We start from the raw sequence: 20706 nt of genomic DNA on the forward strand, positions 1-20706 counted from the left end.
AGGATATAGTGGCCTCAAAAACTACACGCGCGCATTGAAACGTAAAAACCAGTACTAGTAGGCAATTCATCCGCACCCATCCGAGCCTTTTGTTACACCGGTGAGGCTAAGCTCGCGCAGACGCGGGCAACGAATGAGCAACGGTCCAAGGTCGTTGATTTGCCCGGTGACAGACAGACTCTCGAGCGCGGTGAACTTGCCGGCCGGCAGCGGGTGCTGAAGCCGGATGTGATGCCCTTTTATGTCGATTGAGGTGGTGCGCTCGAAGCAAGGAAGCTCTATGGCGCCCACGTATCCTCGCTCGTCCGCGGCGGCCAGGCTGAGTCGACCGTGCAGGGGAGAGCTTCGCCCACCAGGCTACGTACGTACAGTCGAGTGCGCAGAGGAATCCGACTGACCGCCGACCACCAGGAGGCGCGACAAGGCTTCGCCCAGGCTGCCGACGACAAGCACAAATCGGGGAGGCCGTCGTAGAGCGCACATCACCGCCGCGGAGCGCGCATCTGGGCTTGCCCTCGACGAGCCCTGGTGCTTGGCTGAGTTTTTTCCTCTCCCCGTACATCTTCATCTGTGGTAGCCCGGCTGCTGCTGCCGTCAGGTTGACCGGACTCGCACTGCACACGCACGCGCACAGTAGAGCACCACCACGACACACTCATCGCGCATCAACCCGGTTCCTTGCCTTCTCCGTTAAATCGATCGATCGATCGATTAATTTGGATCGATCATTCGGTACCTATCTACGTCTGACATCTGTTTCTTTTTCTTTTTACAATGGAACAAGAAAGGAACACGATCGACGCGCCTATATCAGCTACTGCGTCCTCTCTGTCGCCGTGAAAAAACCAAACAAACCACACAAGTACGAGGTGTATGTATCTGTTTGTCTCGACAAACCAAACGCCTTCATTCCTTCTGTGCTTTTCTTTTGAGTTTCATCACGAGATTTCAAGCACCAAAAGTAGTCACGTTGCTTTTCAACTTCGATCGCACTTACTCATTTGTCTCGCCGTCACAGATGGATATAAACAATAATCATATATGCTAACAGCAATCATATATGCTCTCCACCACGGCTATTCATTTCTCTCGACAAACCAAACGCCCACCCGCGCAGCCAATTCATTCATCACGCCCCAGTTAATTTGATTGCACGGGAACTAGCAGTAGTAAAATCGCTTCACGCACGTTTCGTTTCTCTCAACCACCATTCTCCTCTCGATCTCTGATACCCATCGACAACCCAATCTCACAAAAATTATTGTACCAGCAGAAAAACATTGACTACTAATTTGGTCAACAAAATTTAAGACATGTCTCACAAAATTATTACTATTGGAAACTTCTTTTGAATATGAAACCAATGGTATAATTTTGGTGATATATATCTTATATCTTGTTGATCAAATTTGTAGTCAAACTTCTTTCTCGAAATGCGTAATTGCCCTGTAAACCGGTATATTACAGCAGCAAATTGAGCAACTTTTAAAGCCTTTTCCTACTTGGATACAAGAATCATGCCACAAGACTACAACTGGACGTTGCAAGAAACCCAGGCATATATAGGCTGCAGATCTGCCCCTCCCAGTGCATCCAGGCGGCACACTCCACTGCAAACGCATTCATTCGTCAAACAAAAAAACGCAAGCCAACAACAAAGACTAGCACCAGCGCATGAACACCACAGATCGACTTCATCCTTCCTCGTTGCAAACGAACAAGAACAAAGCATGGTCAGCAAAAGCAAACGCTGATAACCAATGCTATATTCGACATGAAACAGATGGCAAAAGAACCGCCAGTCAGCTACAGATCCATCTTTCGAGATAAACATCACCGGCCACATGCATCCAAATGGAAAACTCTACAAACCCATCTCTTTTCAATTCGACACCACAACACATTACACAATGGGTTATTCTAGTACAGCGTCAGATCATGGAAATCAACACTGGTTCCCATCAACACTTAAAAGGAGACCAATACACATAAACGCCAGAATTTCTAAGCAAGTTAATCTGCTACCAAATTATGTGTGTGTAGTGCCATGGGATCAACCAAGTTATAGGATAGATAGATGGCCAACACAAGACACCAATTCTACGGCATATGTTTCAATCGGTTTCAGCATACGAAATCAAGCATAACAAATAATCAATGATGCCCAACACCTTTACAGCACAGGAAGGTACTAAACAAAATAAAATCTTGCAGAATCAATAGCTGCAAACATACACAGTGCAGTCCAAGGAAAATAGGGAGAGACCCAATACTGTAGGAGACATCCCAATCGAAGAAGGCAGGGGCAGCAGGGCGTGCTGGACGCCGGCAGCAGCAGCAGATCAGCGACTTACAGCTACGCCTACAATCTCCTTGGCTCCAACTTCACATGCTCAGGCTGGGAGATTTCCGAGACCATCTGCCCTGCCACATAAAATGAGATCAAATTGACTTCTTGCACCTAATAAAAGATGCAGCTACAAATGTACACGAGACCAGAATCCTAGGTGCACAAAAAGGGCATCAGAACAGGAACATGACCTTGACGATGAAGGCGGTTCACAGAACAGAAGAAGGTGCTCCTGGACCGGCGCTCTAAGAAGTTTCCCACCAAACTGTTCGAACCATCCACTTCTCCGGATGCTCAAGAAAGAATCAATAGCAAATTGAATAAGTGAACTCTAAATTTTCTGAAACAAACTAAATTTAACTAGCAACTAAAGCTAGCTCCTGCCATGCTAAAGCTAGAACACTATTGGCCGATATCCTCCTATCCTATCTAAAACAAAATTTTAATCATTTTTCACATATCTAAGGTTTCAGCAAGAAACTACAACAGTATTGAACATTTCAGTTCAGCGACTTTAGTCAAGTAATTGGGTGCAGACAAGGACAGCTCTCTAACACCAAAGATTGCATGATTAATATACTCACATAACACTATAGCAACTCGATATCCTTTACAAACCACAACATGGGATTAAAAGGTGGTCATTGCTTTTCTGTACTGGTAACAGTTTGGATACCAAAAAATTGCCATACACGAAGTCTTAACCAATCCCAATCACCACGGCAAGAGAAGCATGGCACACAACAATGAATGCATGGTTTCTCAAATGCTAGCATATTTGACATGATCTAAAAAAATCAGATCTTTTGCAAGAATACACAGGGAGGAGGAGAGGGGCCTCACCAGCAGCAGCTTGAGCTGGAGATGGTTGGCATCAGCAGCACGGAGTTGTGGCCGGCAGCAGGAGCTCGAGAACGTGGTCGCCGGTAGCAGCAACGAGCAGCAGCTCGTGTAGGTAGGGGCTGCAGACCTAGGCGCCGGCGAGCTCCACCGCGGCACTGCCGCCCATCGAGGCTGCTTCGTCGGGGAGGAGCGGCAGAGGGGATGGGGTGGAAGAGGCCGGCGGCGAAGAGGAAGGATGGGCACCAGGCCGCGGCCCGGGCGACAGTGGAAGCCTGGCCGCCGGCGAGTAGGGCCCCGGAGCTCCGGCTCGATCTGGATCGGGTCGTGCGCAGCGGGCGAGGGAGAGAGGGGCTGGCTGGCTGAGGTGTTGGCCGGAGTTGGGAGGCAAGGCTGAGTCTGAGTGGCTGGCGGCGATCGAGAGGAGAGGAGGGGAGGGAGGCGGCGCTGGCCGCTGGGGGAAGCTCGACATTTCGTCTCCCGGATGATGGGCTCAAATTCTGGTCTCTCCCCGCTTTCGGTCCAAGACTAAATTCGTTTGGCGCATGAGCCAAAATCCTGCCCGGGAACTTCTTGCTTTGCTTGCGCACACAAACAATCTGCCGACGACTTGGTTGATTAATTAAAAAATATTAATACATATGTCACGTACGTGCATGCGTACATGTCTCTCTTCGATCAAAAAGAATGTACCTCTCTTGTATTCGCAATCAAACTGAGATATACAGGAGGAGCTAGGTTACGAGAATCGAACTCATCAATTCTCAACAAGCGCGGGTGAACTGGAGCAAACAAGTTTCTAATCGAGCTTCACTAGATGCACATATCACGGAGTTGTGAATTGATGACTCACCTGATTGATCGCATGAATGGAAATCTCGGTGTCGAGGTTGTCATGTTCGTCTAAGGGTTTGAGTCAAGGTGTCTCGGTTCGTCGGAATAGGGCCGCGACCATGGACCAAAAGTGCAAGGGTTTCCGACGCTCGCCTAAACATGTATTGCCCCCACCCGACGAACCCTATAACATTATACCCAAGATTTTTGTTAGAATTGGTGATCTCATGTGACTTTGCTCTATTTTTGTGTTAGAATAGGTCATATGGACATGACCAAACCAAAAGAGTTTCAACATTCTTACAAGAGTTTCCAAATTTGCACTATAAATCTAGGAACGTCCTATGCGGTAGATCGACCTCTTTGTGAAAAGTGTCGCTTGGAGTTTTTTTTTTTGCGTACGTGCAATGCAAGGATTTCCGACCCTTACCACGCGAATTTATGCGTGCACTTCAAGTGAGCTGTCAATGTGTAGCATTTCGTTCAAATTGGTTATTTCATGTGACTTTACTCTCTTTTTACGTTAGAATAGGTCATATGAACATGGCCAAACTAAAAGTTTTCAAATACTTATAAGAGTTGGATCGGTGGCCTCGAATGGGGAGATTTGCACTATAAGTTCTATATCTTCCTACAAGATAGACCTCTTTGATAATCAATAACCACTTTGAAAACAAAAACCTCATGTGTCCATATTAGGATACCATGCAAGAGGGTAAGGTTTTCGACCCCTTCTCATGCGATTTCAAGAGAAACTCTCTTTTGTGGCCCCATGATAATTACCTATTCCTTCAAAAATATTTATTCCATGACATTAATCTCCGTTCATGTTAAAATAGATCAGAGAAACATGACCAACCCAAAATAGGACAAGTTCTTAGCCTTGTTAGTTATATCAGACTCGTTAAGTTAGGGAAACTCCATCCATTAGTCTGTTTGGGTCTATGCGGATAAAAGTTAGTCCCAACACTACCACCCCTTCTAATAAACTGTTCGATCATTGTCCGTATGTGACCCAAAGTCGGATGAAATGTAGGTCGAGATTGGGTCTCCACGGATAGGCGTGTATAGTGTTAGTGTCCTTGCATGTCCTTCCATGTCCGCTGGGTGTCCATACTGGCCCACGAATAAGTGACCCAAGAAAAGGGTCATCTCTCCTCTCTCTCGGTTCTTTCTCTTTCCAACATATAATGGCCGCCGGCATTCCTCTATCCCTTTCTCCACGGATATGCCGACAACGCACGTCCCAGACCTCGTCCAACTCCGCAATAATTGGCTCGACCTCGGCCTCAACGGACTCCGCGCTGACCGGCTCATCCACCACATCGATGTCCTTTGCGTCGACCACCTCGTGGGTCCTCTCCAACCGGTGCTGACGTTGCCACACCCGCAACGCAATAGAGAGGCCGGGGCTAGCGAGGTAGGGGCGGCGTCGGGTATCATGCGACGTGGCGGCGGTGAACTAGTACTAGTATACACAATTTCGTATCTCATTTCCTCACACTCATTGTGGCGATTAAATTAGCCAATGCGGAAAATCGGGCTTTGTTCACTGAAAAAGTAGTTGGTCATGCACTAGTCCAAATTAATCGCCATAATAATTACTCACCTTTTATTTCCTTTCCATTTTCCAATACATGCCCATTCGTCTCCACCATCAAATTAGATGGTGAAAATTGAGTGCCCATTCGTATCCATCTCCCAGCTCGCTCGCGTCCTCACCCCTTCCAGCGCCACCTAACGCCGCCACCGTGCCCGCTCGATTCCGGCCAGCTACGGCGAGGCCCTCCTCCTTCTCCACCGACTACACGGTGTGAAACCTTCGATCTGCACCCTCCTCGACAAACCCTAGCCCAGGCACTCAATTCCGCCTACTCAACTCCCAATGCAGCCCCGCCGCCCCGGAGAACGGACCTCCCCGCCCGCACGCCGGGAGGGACGCCGCCATGGTTCCTCTCCTCCGCATCCCCACCTGCGGTGGAAACGAGCGTGGCGACCTGACGGTGTAGCTAGGCGATGGCCTTGGCCGGCGGTAGGACGGGGCCTGCTAGCGCCTCTCCTAGTTTTTACTGCCGGCGTCCATTGGGAGCTCCTCCCGGCGACCTCCCCGAGATACTGCCGGCGGCGACGTATCACCGCTCTGACCTGCCGCTGCCGGCGTCATCCCAACAAGCTACTGCTGGGTGAGCTACCTTTTCCCCTCCTCCATCTAATTTTATTGCTAAAAATCATTTCTTTTTTTCTTGTTCGCTTGATTGTGTAGCCATTAAATTAAGCATGCACGTATGCAGTAGATCGAAATCCCCTTCAGTCAATCAAAAAGTATTGTGTAGGCAGCAGTAGTTTGACTCTGTTTATATGTACTAGCAAGTTCAATCGGTTGGTTTTAGAGCAGTGCTCGGTTTTTCTATTCTATGTTTCTCTTCGTGTTGTATCTTGTCCAATCAGCTTCGAGGGCATTTTCTACACCTCTTTCACTCCTTGTATGTTGCACAGTTCATCATTTTTCTTGTTCAGTGCATTTTGATTTGTAGCTTTTAGTTTTTTCATCTGTTCAATTGGTGTTCCTCCCAATAGACTTGAGCATATGCTCAACTGATTACTAATTTGTTTTGTTGGAATATGTTTTCTTATTCTGGAACAATTTGCCAATCATGTGTCTCATAATTTACTTTTTACATCAGTGAAGCATTTGAGGTCTAATCTTGTCGCACCATTGTTACCTTGAATTATCTTTAAAGAAAAAGATGCTATCTTTGAAACTAAAGACGTACATACCCCTTTTCATCAGTATTGTGCAACTTGTTGGATCTCTAGGGGTACTTTTCCCCGCGTTATAAGTGCACTTCCTAGTTGAATGGCGAAAGGTATTTCATTTGATCGAAATTGTAGGATTTGGAAAAAATCCATCTCTATTTCGACATAATCGTTTCTTGCTGACACTTACTTTTTTGGATTCAAGAGGAACATGATTGAAAATATTTTAAAAAATCTAATGTATGAATCAAGACATGGACTGCAGGTCAATCAAGACTTCGTTTGCCTCTTAGTTGTTGTATTATCTGTTTATGTAACTGGTACTTGTTTTCTCCACTGGTTTTAAATATTTGGAGTGCAGATAGGTTAATGCTAGCTTAATTGGTGGAAATCTCAGCCTTGTTATCTGTCTACTAGCCATGCCTCCCATAGACGCTGGCAAGATTTGGTTACTAGCCATGCTTCATGTAGATTTAGGATCTGCTGCTTCGCCTTTGATATTAGAGAAAATATTTAGGATCCTGTTAAGTAGTTATCTCTCAATGGAATTTTTGCTACTGGTTGGACTGCCTGTATCGATTCTTCTGCTGAAAAGATTACATCTTGACATTCAGGTGTACGCCCAGATCCTTGCTTTTTTTTTGTCATGTTTCATGGGAGCATAATTGCAGCTCTAGTTGTTCTCGTCATGTGCATACATCCAGGAACAACTAATATCCAAATGAGGAATAATAGCTGAAACTTTTGAACACACTAGTTGGTTCACTCTGCTATAAATAAATCATCAAACGTTATTATGCTAATATTGCTAACATTATGTGCCTATATTTTCTTTAACATAATAAATGAATGACCGAACTAAAATTATGTTGGTTGTTGATCCATGTATTCTCAGTTTCTTTGTATATATTGCGCCTAACTCTGCTGGAGTACGGGATACAAAGTTCAGCTACTATTTAGCAGACCAAACTCTGAATTTTCTATGAAATGCACAAGAAATCATTAAACTGAATATTTGTATTGGTTCTATTGAATTCTTTCATGTGCATCAGGACGAAATGGACGGGTCGGTCAAATTGATGGAGGCACGCCACCGCTTTCGTTGTCAATGTCTCGTTCCTCCTGGAGCTGATGTTGCCGATGGCCACATTCTCGGGCTCATGCTGATGGCGATGGCCACTTCCCCAGCAATCTGCTCCCGTGAGCTCTCTTTCTCCTCCTCTATCCTATTCTTGCAAAAAAAAAAATAAGTTTCCTTTTGCATAGGCAGTAGAGGAGTGTGCATGTATTGGTAGATGGAAATCCATTTCACTAAATCAAAGCTCTCGTTCGTATATGAAGGTCCATGTTTGCTGCGCAATCTGCATGGCATGCATCAAGGCGGCCAGGTGGCGGGCAATTTGAGCAGGGTCCAGTGGGTAGCATCGATGAGGAGCAGCAGACGCCCTCCCTTGTCCGTGTGTAGCAGCAGGATGGTAGCGCGGTGCCCAGGTTGCAGCCTTCATCCAAGATTGATTGTTGTGTTTGGTTGCCGGCAAGTAGGATGTCTGGTCGGATGGCGTTCTGAATATGTTGACCAGCTGATGCTGGCTCCTCATTCTGAATTCTTTTGTTGAAAAGAACTATTTTTAATAAAATAAAGCCGTATGCATCGATTGATGCAGGGGATGCCCCATTTCTAAAAAAAAACTTCTTTTTAATTAATAATTCTGAATGTTGAATGCTGATTGAGCGTGTGCTGCAACTTGAGACTGGATAGTTTACCATAGTTTGGTCTGTAGAATGGTGCTTTTAACTTTGTTTTGCTGTAACCTGGAGTTAGTCTTGTATTTCTTGATTTGCCTGGTAAGGTATATAGCGGAAGCATTAACAACAATCCATTTTCTGCACGCCATGTCTATGTTAATTACTAGTATGTTGTAGCAAGTCAAAGCGGCCTTGTTATATTCTGCTGCATGCGTGCACATGGATCTAGCTGTTATTGCTACAAGCTTTTGAGGTTATATTCGTAAGTCAAGAAGAACTACTTAGGATCAGCTCGTAGTCGACCTGTATATTGTTACTTTGGTTGCATACATGAATGGCTCAGTCCTAACATCAAACTGTAGTGCATGAAGAATGGCATGCATACTGACGGGAAGGTGACAAGTTGCTTGATTAATTATGTATCGTCTGAATTTTGTCTATGTTATATTTTGCCTCACATATTGTTCTACATATTTATTTTACTTTGTCCAGAATTATGCAGGGAGGAAGAGCTCAAAGAAGGTATCCCCTTGGAAAATCATGCTAGTTCCCAGGTCTGATCCAATGTGTAAACAATTATGTTTCCTAACCTAACGGGTAACACAAGAGCAATAGTATTTTCTTGCTTTGTAAAGATTTTGACGTCTTTAACACAGGATAATTCTGAAGTTCACTTTCTAGTGATGTTCCATTAAGTAGGCACGAGATTGTTTCGTTGATGTATACTATCAAGAATTATATTATGAAGCTCTCCATCTGTTTGGATCATTTTTCAGCCAAGCGTTGATTCATATAGGAAAGTTTTTTTATGAGGCATGTACTTATTGTGCACTTTTTCTTTATTGTGTTGTAACCATAGGTGTGGATAAAGGTTAATTATATGCTATCAAGCAACTATGATTTAATCTTCTGCCCCCAATCTGATTGAAAAAATATCTTCTTTGTTGAGCCTCCAGAGGAGGAGGCCTGGAAAAAATCTCTTCTTTGTTAAAACTTATTTGTGTTAGCATGTCTTGTTTTATATAACAAATAATCCTGTTTGTACTTGTGAGTTGTGAGTGTGCAATTTAGTTTAGCTGGGGCAGGCACATGTGCTCTCTACTATTATTGTTAACTGCTAAGTTTGAACATAAACCCATTGATGTTAGATATTCTCATAAAGTTGTATTGCTCGCAAGCGGTGTTAGTCTTCTTCTACTTAATAGATCCTTGGTCAATGTGTTACTAATATTTGGATACCAAATATTTGTAAATGCTAGTGAAGTAATGAGCCTAAGATTGATTATTCATTCTGCATTTTATAGCGTCTCTGAGTTTTTGTTAACTCCACGTTGTTCTCGCAGCTGAATGAAGCCGTTCTTTTGGCAGCTCTGATTCAACAGAAAGTGGAGATTCTCCAAAGGAGTGGATTGGTGAGTCCTTATTTTTCACTGGTCCTTTAATTACCAAGTCTTTATGCTGAATCAGTTCATCAAATATTGCAAGCTAATTGTTTTTCTTTGTTTTGGTCTTGCACTGCCACCATCTCAGAAACCTGCAACAACTTCCGTCAGGGTCGAACGATTTGTACAGCAATTTACTGTGAGAGCTGGGCAAAAGCTTCTTAGTGAATCTGGATATGTTTGTAGCTTTGGCTCGATCATATCGAGACCAACTGCTATGTTATGTGTCTTTGGTTTTCACAACTTTAGACTGTTGTCTTTACTTCCTTTGTTAGGGTATCATCCTGTTGCCAAAGCATATAGTATTCTTCTCACGTATCTCTCTTTACAATAAAGGTTGCTGTTTGCAAGGTTATGTATTTTTGACACAACAAATTTGTATCATTATCTGGTCAGGATGCTAAACTCTTCTCATTTGATCTCCGCAGCTAGTGTTCTCATCATCAGCCACTGTCTACGTTTGGCCCAAGGAAGATCCCTGGACAGAGGATTTCCATGATGAACCATTAGGGATGAACAAAGGTAGTACATGCCAGCCAGTACCTATTTTCTGTTACCCTGTCAATGATTGGTTTATGATTGATTTTGCGCGGCTGGTCACTGAAGATATTGAAGAAATCTTATCTGATTATTCGGTTTGAATTTTCATGCAGCTCCTCATCGAGGACATCTGATGCGACCTGCACTGTTGGGACCCTGATTGGAAGATCACTGTTGGGAGGCCTGTGACTGCTCCCCTCCTTGGCGCAAACCCATCACAGTGCTGCCATCATGTTGTCTGAGGTAACAACAATTTGTTTCTTGAAGCACTTTCTTCCTGAGTCATGATCCATATATATTTTTAATATGACGAATGCATGAATTTCATTAGACTAGCCATTGAGCTAGTTATATTCTAACATCATGATTTCTAGTTGATACTGGCTGCCTTCAACATTTGTGTTTAGTGAGAAACCATCGGCGGGGAGGCCATGGGCCTGGCCGAGCAGGAAGTCAAGATTGTTGCCCCCGACCATATAGGTGGCCTCGAAGCTGCCATTCAGAAGATCGTTGACATCGTCACCCAAAGGTCATTTTTTCTCAAATATGTTCATCAGAATGTGTATAGTTATTCTCTTGTGTGGTCTGCTTTGTTTTTTCGTCCACGTACTATAGAGCGATAACTCTTGTTAAAACATGATGTTCTCCTGAATTGCTCTTCCAGTTCTCTCGAATTGTTTTAACTTGATAGGCTGCTAAATAGCACCAGTTGGTGTCCTAGCTTGAACCGTTGATTAAGTTGTATTAGTGTTTTCTAAACTAGCTGGCATGATTGTCCATGAACTACAAACTAGGGAAAGTCATATGGTTGGAACCAAATGATGCATAGCTTTATTCATCAGGATAAGTTGATGACTGCTTGATAAGAGAATGATGATGACCATTGTATTTCCTTTCCTGAAATATTATCCCCCCAACAGATCAAGCTTCGAAATGAAGTTTGATATTTCTTAAGAAGTTACCATGATTTAATAATCTGCTTTGATATTAACATGGATAGAAACAGACATGTTATTACAGACGATAAATCACCTTTTATTTCCTCAACCCTTCTAATTAAAGAGACAAAGATGGACCCTACGTGCATTGAGACATATGACAATAAATGAGAAAGGCCTTATAAGCTCTAACAATTTAAAAAAAACGTGTATGCCTTATAATCCCTAACAGAGGAAGTAAGCTACGTTATGAGACATGTGATGATTGTTAATTGATCAGTAATCATCGTTTGATGATAAAAGCAACAGTGCAATCACCAAGCATAGTTATATGAACAAAAAACTTGCAAATGAATGTGAGTTAATTTATGGATACTTCCATGATGATTTAGGTAGCTTTTGGGGATTCTGTTGCTGCTGTAACTCTGTGGTTGTCTTCCCGCTGCATATAATAAACTCATTCAAAAATGTTTATCACAATCTATATTGAGTTTTTCATGTTACATTTGAGTTGCTACATGAACCGATTCTGAAGGTAGTAGATGGTTTTCCTTATTGCCCAGTGGTTGTAGATGCGGTTTCCGCTGTTTGGCTGTCCAGCGCTTGTGCCGCCGGTCCAGGATCAGGTTAGGGGAAGGGCTAGGATGAATGCCGGTTGCAGCAGATCCGCCTCCGCCAAGTCGCCTCGTCGATTGGAGCATCAAATTGTTGCAGCTGAGGTTATTCTGTCCGGAACATGCAGTTTTGGTCAAACCTCATTAGTCATTACCAACCCCCACACGTTCTAAACACCATAAGCCAGTACTTAGCGATAACAGGCCTGGACGTGAGCGGTCTAGCTCGCGCTGCCCAGGTCACCCGCTCCTCCCCGTTTTCTGTCATTGTGGAGCCTAGAAGCACCTCGTTGAAACCTCCAGATTCGCGTCATACAGCACCGCCGCTGTAGAACGCGCGCTGTGTGCCACTGGGTCTCCAAATCCGCGCCGGGTCGTGCAGTAGAGAAGGTCGATCGGCTTCACCTTTGGTTTGGTATTGTCTACTGCGTGTGTTACAAGTTAAGATGACTGAAAACATTGGAGTTGAGTAGTTAACTGAAATGTGCAAGTTCATAGTTTGTATAACATGTGTGCCTCGAACTGCATGCCATTTTTCGACTTGCGGCTGAGTGTTTGGTTTTGGTACCCTGATGTTTGAGCTTTCTTTCTCTTTTGGTAAATTGGGGTGTCGCCTCTTGCGTTGAGGATATCTCGTGATCTCATAGATCCGTTCTTTAGACTAGATCCAACATGACTGCGTAATCCATGGCCATGAGAAGTATTTATTCTATAATGATGTAGGGAGTAAAATGCTGATATATATTTGAGTAACCAGAATGTGCCTTTATAATTTGTGTAGCTGCAGTTGCTTTATTCTGGATGTGTGCTTGTTGAGGGAATCTAGTACTTTAAGAATACAAATCTGCATTCACTAAGAGTATCTTGACCATATATATTTTTGCAGTAGCCCGAAGAATGTGCTATGAGAAATTGGTCGATCACAATACCTTTATTTTGGCCATATGACAAACTTTAATTGGTTTTCCTTGAAACTGCTTGGAACTAAGTATTAGTCATCATTGTTCTTGTGGTGCCAGGGAATCTCTACCTGTCGACAACATAGAGCGGATGGAGTTGGGAGAAGGGAGCAGTGCCGTCAGTTCCAGAATTGAAATGGTTGAGCGTCAACCAAGTACACATGACCGCTCAAATACTACAACGAGTTTGCGAGAGTACTGCAAAGGTACGGTGGAATTTCCCCCATACTTGTGGTATTTTAGTCATAGTTATGCTCTTGTTATGTATTTCAAAAATGGGGATGTTAAATTTGTGGTTAATAAACATGCGCGTTTAGGTGTTGGGTGGTGGAACTGGAATGCATATAGCTATGCTTTCCTATCGAGCTGGAATAATGCTAGTCTCTTAGACTAGTAGCTGTCACCGTGTATGTTCATAAGTGCAGCTATCCTACTGTGTCGTGCTAATTTTTTCAAATAAATAAAATGATGCTAGAACTAGAGCCATTAGAGGCAAGTCTACATGTAATTTGGGTTAGTTATTTTTCTTTTGTTTTGTTAGGCGAGTTCTTTTCCATCGCAATTTGCTCACTGGAATTAGACAATAATATCCATTCTATTGCTTGTATTCTTGCAAAAATTCGTTTCCTTTTCCCTGTACTTCTCTTGCTGATGAAAACAATGTATGTTGTGCAATAATCCTCTGTTAATCCCTTATGTCGGCAAATCCGTAACTGGTAGAATCCTAAGTTGATTTATTTATATTTACATGTGGGAACGAATGAACAGGGTCATGTCAGGTCCAAATGAAGTTGTTGTTCTTGTGAAAGTGAAACAAGTTATTGTTCATTTTATATATGATATAGCTAAAGTTTCATGTTACTGCGGCCTGTAGGTGGTTGGTGATGAGAGGGGCATGGCAACATGACATCCAGTTCACTTATGCACCGCAATAGGGAGCTTTTGGGTGCATATTTGGCTAGTGCTGCTCCTGGAGGACTCTCACTTATGTATGACCTGCTGTTTTCTGAATATTTGAAGATGATCAGCTACATACCGATAGAAGCAGAAGCAGCTGAATGTTTGATAGGTGCCTGCTGAACCAGACCTTGCTGCTGCTACTGCCACCGCTGCTGCACGGGATCATCTCGGTGATGCCCCTAGTGGGAAGAGGAGTTGAAAGAAGTGAACCTGCAAGCTGCTGTTAGGCTGTGGCGGGAGCAGGCATGTTAAAGCTGCCAGACGCTGGTAGACTGTGCTGGTAGGCTGTATGTCAGTGACTTGCTTGCTATGTGCTGCTGATGGTGGATTCAGTTTAAAGTTAACTCTTCTTTTGGCTGTTGCTGCTCTTGGAGTATGTTTCGGCAAATTTGGTTCTGACGTACTACAACGTAAGCCTTTGTGAATAGTTGCACTAGCTGGCCTGATGTATGATGATTATTTCACTACAAAAATTCATTTAGCTTGCGAACAGTTGTGAGTTGAATTCACTTTTACATGGCCACACAAGATGCTGGTAACGAGGAAGCTAGGATTATTTCACTACAACTTAAGCCTTTGTGAATAGTTGCACTAGCTGGCCTGATGTATGATGATTATTTCACTAGAAAAATTCATTTAGCTTGCGAACAGTTGTGAGCTGAAATCACTTTTACATGGCCACACAAGATGCTGGTAACGAGGAAGCTAGAAGAGGAGAGAGCATGTGCGAGCTAGCGTACGAAGAGGTCTGTTGTTGATGCAGTTTGCATGTAGCGTTATCCGCCAGGAGTAGTAGAACTCAAGCCTTGATGAATTAATTGTCACATGTACGAGATGGCTTGTTTTGTACAAAGAGGTATTTGTCGTAATTTGCAGCAACCTATGTACACAGTGATTAATTATGCAGTAAAGCAAGATGTCTGCAGAAGTTGTGTCTTTCCCTTTCTTGAAAAAAATACACCGTGATTAATTGTAGGTTTTTAAGCAAAAAATACAAGACTTGAAAACTAGTAGTAAACCATAGGTACCTTTACTACAAACTGCATCAAATGGTACATAGGAGTACTCGAGTTCCTTCTGGACCGCAGGGATAGTGATTCTCTTCCAGCATCCTGTAGACAAAACGCGGGAAGGAAATATATGACCGAAAGTTGCCAGTGGATTGAGCCGCCTGACGTCCACCATTACGCGCATAAAATTTCATTGGATTGAGCCGCCTGTTCATCATTGCTCCAAGCAAATTGAGGAGCGCCCCCAATTAAGAGACGTAATTATAACCTGGCTAATTTACTGGAAACCACTTCCACGTCACCAATCCGTGGGAGGGTGGTGAATCTGGACCGTGCGTCCTCTCTTGATCCCAGCAAGTATCGTCTTCTTCCCTCCAATCCCGCTTCTATAAATATCAACGCCAGCTGCATTGTTTAAATGTTACGTGACGCCTAGAGCGAGGAGTCATTTAACACCGAGATAAAGCACCGCCGGGCCATACAGGGGGTTGCCAGTAAGTGTTGATTTGCATCCAAATCGTCCATCGCCATCTCCCAACAAGCAGAAAATGTTTGGAGAATCAAATTATTCCCGCCTCCTCTATCCCCTCCAACAGTGAGTGCCTCTATAAGTATGAGGCCATGATCACTTTGCCGCGTGTCGGCTAGCGCGTGACGAGTGACTTAGACTTTGACTCTTGCTCGGAGAGGACAGGAGAGGAGAGGAGGCTTTGCCATGCTCGGGCCATGGCACTGTGGAGGAGGAGAGGAGAGGAGGGAAGGCTCTGCCATGCTCGCCGAGGAGAGGAGAGGAGGCTTTGCCATGCTCGGGCCATGGCACTGTGGAGGAGGAGAGGAGAGGAGGGAAGGCTCTGCCATGCTCGCCGAGGAGAGGAGAGGAGGCTCTGCCATGCTCAGCCATGGCACTCTGGAGGAGGCGAGGAGAGGAGAGGACTTGGCCATGGAGCTTTGGAGGAGGCAAGACGGGCACCGTCTATCACTGGCCGGCTGGATCAAGGCGATTGAGCAGAGGAGGGGTCTCCTTCCTATCATCTCGTAGGTGACTTCTTCTCACGTCTTTGGTTTTCTCCTGGCGCTTCTTCGGCGGGCGGGTGGTGCACGCGACCTTCTTCGACGAGGAGAGGTTCGGGCGGAATGAGCTTGCTCCAATGCCAGGGGAAGTGGCAGGGTTCGACTGAACCCTTGTACGAACAGTGGAGATGTTGTGGCTAGTGTTCTATTTTTAAATTTTGCTGAGTCCAGAGCTTGTTGGTTAACATTGGAAACTGTTGGCACTTTTTTACCGTAAATGCTAATGCGTGTTTTGGAGTAAATTGTGCTTGAAAATTTTGAATTTTGCACCATAGACTAAATTGGCTAAATGCCTTACTCGTAGTCCAATGGAGCACGTTTTTGAAAACTTGGAGATGTTCAAATCCAAAGCTTCACTTTTTCTTAGAAAAAATACTAGAATGTAGTCAATGATTTCTTTTGAGGTACTCAAAGGATTCGTTCTATCCATGTGTAAATTTTTAGTACAAAATACATAGTGCACTTGCATCAACATAAATAGTTAACTGAATCTTTGCAACCAAATATATTTTGTTCATGCATGTCTTTGTCATGGACCTTGAAAATCAACAGACTCTTTGGATGGTCATGGGTCATGGCTAGCTAGACAACTAACCAAGGTGATGATGAACAACAAACAAATTGGCAAGAGGAAATGCTGTTTTTCCTGAGATTTAACATGCAAAGATTCCTTCTCTTTTTCAGGTTGCCGGAGGGATGGCTCCAACTGTGCAGGTCAGTCTAAAGGCCACAGGGTGCATACGAGGTAGCAACTAGGAGTAATAGTTGTACTCTCTAAATCTTGTATAAAGGTACTCTTTAATTCTAAGTGTGACATGTATGTGGTTGAGTTCCAGAGTTCTGATGAAAGAGGCCAATGCATTGGAGACACCTTCCAAATAAGAGAACCGAAAATATATGCCAGAAGTATATGTTAAGAAAACAATCTGGCAGGTCAACTACTCGTCCAAGTTTTAACCATTTGCACCCACATTCTTTCAACAAAAACTAGCACCCATATATCAGTTGTAATAAGCATAAACAAGTGTACAGATTACATCCAAGATGCATCTCTCAGTGCAAGCTTGTGCTTATCTTCGGAAGTTCGATCCTGACGCTGTTGATCTGAAAATGTTTGCATTGTGGGTTCCACCCGGAGAGCACATCCAGCAGTGGAAGCCAAATATGCATCAACCACACCTCATAGCTGGGGCACCGAGCAGAACATTTCACACAACATAAGAAATGAGCAAACTATATACACTAGAATTCTCCACATTAAGTTAGTTTCTCAATCTATCTAGCGTTAGAATGCCCCTAGATAAAATTCAACAAAATTACAATGACATATGCCCATGACTGCCTGCCTAATGTTTAGCTCCAAAAGCGTTCAATCCCTGCGGATCACAATTGTTGTTTCTGTCGCAAGAGGAGCCAGTGGATCACACATTTTTGTAATGTCAATTTGCAACTGAAATATGGAGTCCCATCAAATCAGTGTATGGCGTCAAACTGAATCTATAGAATTTCAGAAGTGTTAAGCAATGGTAACTCCAGATGAAGCTTCCTAGCTAGGTCCATGCCACTGTTTTCGCTGTCACAATCAGACACATATGTTAAACTCGGAATGGTGGATCGTTCATGTAAATTGCTCTGAAAAGATGGTAATGCAAATCTGCCGAGCAATGCAAAACATCGGCGACTCACCAGCGTGATGGTGTGGCGAGGCACGCCGGCAAGCGTCGGGATTCAAGAACAGCGAAGAACCATGGCTGGGAGATCTCTAGGGCGCGGATCCCTAGAGCACAAAGACGTGGGGAAGAGATTGGTGGTGCCACGGGGTGCCTAGGGTCAATGGAGACGGCGATTCTGAGCTCCCGAACGGCGGCAGCTCTCCATAGAGCCAGTGGAGATGCGGGAAAGTGTCCAGAACTAACAGAAACTCACTTTGGAGACGATCAGGTGGATAGGCTGGTGGAGACGCGGTGGTAAAGCCTTGGCCCACGGCGGCGGCGATCAGGCGGAGGCGGGGAACAGGGGAAGATGGAGACGAAGGCGAGGCTCGGGCCGATTCCTCACGCAGAGACGCCCGGTGCGGTTGCGTTGAGCCGCTGATTCACGGTCTCGAGGCAGACGGCGGGGACGGGTGGTGTGGCTAGTGGACTCAAACTGGCATATCCACGTGTTGCGTACCTTTATATCTAATTGCTCCTAAAACTCATTTCATGCTACTAATTAAATTGTGTTGTTAACATAAGTTTTTTGGTCTTTAGTTCTAGATACTTTGTGGTCAACAAGGCCATGTTTTCTCATTGGTGAAGGCACACACTATTGGAAACTTCTTTTGAATACGAAACCAATGGTATAATTTTGGTGATATATATCTTTTTTTTTTACGTGAATTTTGGTGATATATATCTTATATCTTGTTGATCAAATTTGTAGTCAAACTTCTTTCTCGAAATGCGTAATTCCCCTGTAAACAGGTATATTACAGCAGCAAATTGAGCAACTTTTAAAGCCTTTTCCTACTTTGGATACAAGAATCATGCCACAAGGCATATATAGGCTGCAGATCTGCCCCTCCCAGTGCATCCAGGCGGCACACTCCACTGCAGAAGAACAAACGCATTCATTCGTCAAACAAAAAAACGCAAGCCAACAACAGAGACTAGCACCAGCGCATGAACACCACAGATCGACTTCATCCTTCCTCGTTGCAAACGAACAAGAACAAAGCATGGTCAGCAAAAGCAAACGCTGATAACCAATGCTATATTCGACATGTAACAGATGGCAAAAGAACCGCATGTCAGCTACAGATCGATCTTTCGAGATAAACATCACCGGCCACATGCATCCAAATGGAAAACTCTACAAACCCATCTCTTTTCAATTCGACACCACAACACATTACACAATGGGTTATTCTAGTACAGCGTCAGATCATGGAAATCAACACTGGTTCCCATCAACACTTAAAAGGAGACCAATACACATAAACGCCAGAATTTCTAAGCAAGTTAATCTGCTACCAAATTATGTGTGTGCAGTGCCATGGGATCAACCAAGTTATAGGATAGATAGATGGCCAACACAAGACACCAATTCTACGGCATATGTTTCAATCGGTTTCAGCATACGAAATCAAGCATAACAAATAATCAATGATGCCCAACACCTTTACAGCACAGCAAGGTAGTAAACAAAATAAAATCTTGGAGAATCAATAGCCGCAAACATACACAGTGCAGTCCAAGGAAAATAGGGAGAGAGAGAGAGAGAGAGAGAGAGAGAGAGAGAGAGAGAGAGAGAGAGAGCAAGACCTTCAGGGTGACCCAGTACTGTAGGAGACATCCCAATCGAAGAAGGCAGGGGCAGCAGGGCGTGCTGGACGCCGACAGCAGCAGCAGCATATCAACAACTTACAGCTACGCCTACAATCTCCTTGGCTCCAACTTCACATGCTCAGCCGCAGCCATTTCCGAGACCATCTGCCCTGCCACATAAAATGAGATCAAATTGACTTCTTGTACCTAATAAAAGATGCAGCTACAAATGTACACGAGACCAGAATCCTAGGTGCACAAAAAGGGCATCAGAACAGGAACATGACCTTACGATGAAGTCGGTTCACAGAACAGAAGAAGGTGCTCCTGGACCGGCGCTTGAGAAGTTTCCCACCAAACTGTCCGAACCATCCACTTCTCCGGCTGCTCAAGAAAGAATCAATAGCAAATGGAATAAGTGAACTCTAAATTTTCTGAAACATACTAAATTTAACTAGCAACTAAAGCTAGCTCCTGCCATGCGAAAGCTAGAACACTAATGGCCGATATCCTCCTATCCTATCTAAAACAAAATTTTAATCATTTTTCACATATCTAAGGTTTGAGCAAGAAACTACAACAGTATTGAACATTTCAGATCAGCGACTTCAGTCAAGTAATTGGGTGCAGACAAGTACAGCTCTCTAACACCAAAGATTGCATGATTAATACACTCACATAACACCATAGCAACTCGATATCCACAACTTGGGATTAAAAGGTGGTCATTGCTTTTCTGTACTGGTAACAGTTTGGATACCAAAAAATTGCCAAACACGAAGTCTTAACCAATCCTAATCACCACGGCAAGAGAAGCATGGCACACAACAATGAATGCATGGTTTCTCAAATGCTAGCATATTTGACATGATATAAAAAAATCAGATCTTTTGCAAGAATACACAGGGAGGAGGAGAGGGGCCTCACCAGCAGCAGCTTGAGCTGGAGATGGTTGGCATCAGCAGCACGGAGTTGTGGCCGGCAGCAGGAGCTCGAGAACGTGGTCGCCGGTAGCAGCTACGAGCAGCATCTCGTGTAGGTAGGGGCTGCAGACCTAGGCGCCGGCGAGCTCCACCGCGGCACTGCCGCCCATCGAGGCTGCTTCGTCGGGGAGGAGCGGCAGAGGGGATGGGGTGGAAGAGGCCGGCGGCGAAGAGGAAGGATGGGCACCAGGCCGCGGCCCGGGCGACAGTGGAAGCCTGGCCGCTGGCGAGGAGGGCCCCGGAGCTCCGGCTCGATCTGGATCGGGTCGTGCGCAGCGGGCGAGGGAGAGAGGGGCTGGCTGGCTGAGGTGTTGGCCGGAGTTGGGAGGCAAGGCTCAAGGCTGGGTCGGCGGA

The 20706-nt window shown here is 44.5% G+C and overlaps 1 long non-coding RNA gene across 1 annotated transcript; it reads right to left on the bottom strand.

Moving 5' to 3' along the window:
* Positions 1-1509: 1509 nt before the first annotated feature.
* On the bottom strand, positions 1510-20434 carry LOC124660657. The gene is made up of 3 exons (XR_006989918.1): positions 20297-20434; positions 19367-19753; positions 1510-1610 (listed from the first exon to the last, which is right to left on the bottom strand). It is a non-coding gene; the product is annotated as an uncharacterized LOC124660657 (long non-coding RNA).
* Positions 20435-20706: the final 272 nt, after the last annotated feature.

Source organism: Lolium rigidum, chromosome 6, assembly GCF_022539505.1.
Source record: "Lolium rigidum isolate FL_2022 chromosome 6, APGP_CSIRO_Lrig_0.1, whole genome shotgun sequence".
NCBI lineage: Eukaryota > Viridiplantae > Streptophyta > Magnoliopsida > Poales > Poaceae > Lolium > Lolium rigidum.